This window comes from Equus asinus, chromosome 20 (genome assembly GCF_041296235.1).
Source record: "Equus asinus isolate D_3611 breed Donkey chromosome 20, EquAss-T2T_v2, whole genome shotgun sequence".
Taxonomy (NCBI): Eukaryota; Metazoa; Chordata; class Mammalia; order Perissodactyla; family Equidae; genus Equus; species Equus asinus.
The window spans coordinates 38,012,501-38,016,747 of record NC_091809.1 but is presented as its reverse complement, the minus strand read 5'-3'; the positions used below and the strand labels follow the sequence as shown (position 1 = coordinate 38,016,747).

Sequence of the window (4,247 nt, the reverse complement as noted above, 5' to 3'; positions counted from 1 at the left end):
AAACTCTTAGAAGAAAATAGGGCAGAAGCTTTACAACACTGTATTCGGCAATAATTTCTTGAATATGACATCAAAGGCACAGGCAACGAAAGAAAAAATAAAGTAGACTTCATGCAATTTAAAAAAAATTGTGCATCAAAAGACATTACTCGGCCACTGCAGCCGGTCGCCACCGCCACCGCCACCGTCACCGGTAGCTGAGAGCGAGCGCCCAGGCCGCCGCCACTCCCCGCGCGCCGCTGTCCACCCCCGCGGGTGCAGCGTCCCCACAGGGTCGCAGGAGAGTCCACCACAGCCAGCTCACTGTGTCCCGTCCTTTCCTATCGGACACCCTCCTTTGTCATGCCTGCCTTTTTTGAACAGTTGTACCAGATTGCTCGTTTAGAAAGTGGATGTGCGAGGGAACATGTCCAGCGTGTCCGAGGAGAGGAGAAAAAGGCAGCAGAACGTTAAGGAAGGACTGCAGTTGATACAATCACCGCTGTCATATCCAGGAACACAGGAAAAATATGCGGTATGTCTACGGGCGCTGGTGAGAAATCTTTTTAATGAAGGACATGATGCATATGGAGAATGTGATTGGAACAGCTCACTGAGCCAATCCACTGGAAGCTTTGAATATAGGTAGCTATGCAAAGTCTGAAGAAATTTTAATCCCTAAAGAAATAATTGAAAAACTACATATAAATCATATTGCTTGCTATTCTAATATGGGTTTCCATGATAAATGTTTAGAAGATTGCGATACAGTCCTCAGTTTAAATGCAAGTAACTGCAAAGCTCTGTATCAGAAGTCGAAGGCTCTGAGTGACTTAGGAAGATACAAAGAGGCTTATGACGCTGTAGCCAAGTGCTGCCCAGCGTGCCTCAGGGTGAACATGTAAGAAAACTAACTCAAGAACTGGCTCAGAAATTGGGATTTAAAATAAGAAAAGCATACGTTAGAGCCGAGCTCTCCTTAAAAGCAGCTCCTGGAAATGGGGCTACCAAGAACGAAGTCACATTTCTGTGAGGACCCACATTGCTCTCTTAGAGTGAGTTTTACAGATGGTTTCATAGTTTAGAATCCTGAACATACTATGATCCATTATTTGGTTTAATTTCTAGGCTTTGAACTGTTCTGTGGAAGATATTGAGCCAGATTTATTAACTCCAAGGCAAGAAGCAGTTCCCATTGTTTCTATACCCGCATCCAGTTTTTCTCACCAAGTTGAAAGAGAGCTGGCCTCAGTTCCTATTAAGCTCTTCAGTTCTATTTTGCCACTGCAAGTGGAAGAGAGCTCTCTGCCATCTACAGTGTTGGCAAATGGAAGAAAAATTCCCTTCACTATGCCGGAAGCTTTTTTAAATGATGGAGATGTGGTCCTTGGAGATGAAATAGATGACCTCCTTGATTCTTCACCTGAAACTAATGAAGCTGTTATGCCATCAGCTTTAGTCAGAGGACCCCTTCCGACAGCCACTGTCAGCCCTAGCATACCCTTTTCGGTGTCTCTGTTGGGCACCTTGCCCATTGGTGCGAGGTATGCTCCACCACCCTCCGTCTCAGCGCTGTATCCACCTCTGAGTTCATCCTTAGAAGATTTCTGTTCTTCTTTAAATTCATTTTCAATGAGTGAATCCAAACGAGATCTGTCCACCTCAACTTCTAGAAAGGGAACATCGCTTAACAGCAGTAATTCTTCCCTTTGACTTATGAATGGACCAAGCAGTCTGTTTGCTCCTGAGAGTTTCTTGGGGATTTCAAGTCACCCTAGAAATGACTTTGGAAACTTTTTTGGAAGTGCAGTTACTAAACCACCTTCATCAGTGACCCCCAGACACCCCCTTGAAGGAACCCACGAGCTGAGACAAGCTTGCCAGATCTGTTCTGTAAAATCAGGCCCTAAGCTAATGGATTTCACTTACCATGCTAATATAGATTATAAATGTAAGAAGGATATTTTAATTGGTAGAATAAAGAATGTTGAAGATAAATCATGGAAAAAAAATATGTCCATGACCAACAAAAACAAATTATGAAGGACCTTATTATATATGCACAGATGTGGCTGCTGAGGAGGAATGTAGGTATTCAGGCCACTGCACATTTGCTTACTGCCAAGAAGAGATAGATGTCTGGACACTGGAGCAGAAAGGGGCCTTCAGTCGAGAGGCCTTCTTTGGTGGCAATAGAAAGGTCAACCTTACCATGTTCAAACTTCTCCAAGAGCATCTGGGAGAATTTATATTCCTTTGTGAGAAATGTTTTGATCATAAGCCTAGAATGATAAGTAAAAGAAATAAAGGTAATTCTACTTCTTGTTCTCACCCAGTTACAAAGCATGAGTTTGAAGACAATAAGTGCCTTGTCCACATTTTGCGAGAGACAACAGTAAAATACTCCAAAATATGGTCTTTTCATGGTCAATGTCAGCTTGATTTATGTCGCCATGAGGTTTGATATGGCTGTTTAAGGGAAGATGAGTGCTTTTATGTGCATAGTCTTATAGAGTTGAAAGTCTGGATATTGCAGAATGAAACAGGTATCTCACATGATGCTATTGCTCGAGAATCTAAACAGTATTGTCAGAATTGGAAGCAAATGTTCCTGGAGCTCGGGTACTTGACAATCAAATAATGCCTGGATGTCTTAATATGAAGACAAAATTTTTGTGTTCTCAGTGTCTGAGAAATGGTCAAGTCATCAAGCTAGACAAAAACAGAAAACATTGCAGTGCAAAAGCAAGACATTTGTGGACCAAAGATCGTCATGCGATGAGAGTGATGTCTATTGAATGTAAGAAGTAGATGAACATCCATCCTCTCCCCACAAAGAAACAAATGCCTTTACAGTTTGATCTGTGCAATCATATTGCTTCTGGGAAAAAATGTCAATATGTTGAAAACTGTTCCTTTGCTCATAGTCCTGAGGAGTGAGAAGGGTAGACTTACATGAAAGGCAATGGGACACAAGATATGGAGCAGTTTTAGGAACTCTGGCTAAAGAGTCAAAAAAATGAAAAAAGTGATGATGTAGCCAGTCAGTCAAATAAGGAAAACGGAAAACAGATTCACATGTCGACAGATTATGCCGAGGTCACCGTGGACTTTCACTGCTGGATGTGCGGGAAGAACTGTAATAGTGAGAAGCAGTGGCAAGGCCACATCTCCTCGGAGAAGCACGAAGAGAAGGTGTTCCACACGGAAGACGACCAGTACTGCTGGCAGCACTGCTTTCCAACAGGGTATTTTAGTATTTGTGATAGGTATATGCACGGAAGGAAGCAGCTGTAAATTTGCACGTGGAAATGCTGAACATCATGAATGGGAAGAAAGAAGAGATACCCTAAAGATGAAGCTCAACAAAGCAAGAAAAGATCACTTAGTTGCCCCAAATGATAATGACTTTGGAAAGTATAGTTTTTTTGTTTAAAGATTTAAACTAATATGCTGGCTTTTATTTATGTTACCTAATCAGAGCATTGACCAGAAAAATCAATAGTGTTCTAAGGCACGTAGCAGAGAAGCTGTAGAATTTCTGCTTGTATTGGTGTCTGTCATGCCTCCTGAGCAGCAACCCACAGTAGGTAGGAAAACAGGCCGATTGATGGGTCTGGCCATGCTCTTACGGCACCATTGGCATCAAGTGGCGAAGTGACTGCCACCCAGCTGCCATCTGTTGAACAGACTGTTGGGTGAAGTGTGTTGGGGAAGAGGATAAGGTTATGTCTAGGATGACTCCTTGAGTTGGTCCTTCAGATAAGAGCCATGATGATGAGAGAATAAACACTGTATTAGGATCAGAACACATGAGGGATGAAATTCTTTACACATTTTAAGTGGAATGAATTTGTTTAGTATAATAAAGTTTGCTACTTATCTGTACGTAGGTTGCTAAAAAGGATTTTCTTAACTCAGATTTTAAGCCAAATAACCATTTAACACTAGTATACATTAAACGGGGTATTTTTCTGTATTTGTATGTTTCATTATAATAAGGGAACTGAGGATAATGTGCATTGAGAATACTTTGAAAAATAATCAGTTGACTCAAATTTTACTTCTTGGTCTTTTGCTGTGGAAATGATGATTTTGAACAATTAAACTTGTACTGTTGGTATTGTGTAGTGTATGGACCAATATTGCCTGTAATAAAGATTTTATATATAGATGTCTTTAAAAAAAAGACACTATTCACAGAATAAAAAGACAACCCACAGAATGGGAGAAAATATCTGCAAATCATATATTTGATAAGGCATTAA

At 41.1% G+C, this 4,247-nt stretch overlaps 1 pseudogene; it reads left to right on the top strand.

Annotated features, from left to right (window-relative positions):
• The first annotated feature begins 406 nt into the window (after positions 1 to 406).
• LOC106836047 (zinc finger CCCH domain-containing protein 7A-like) lies at positions 407 to 3,428 on the top strand (annotated as a pseudogene).
• Positions 3,429 to 4,247: the final 819 nt, after the last annotated feature.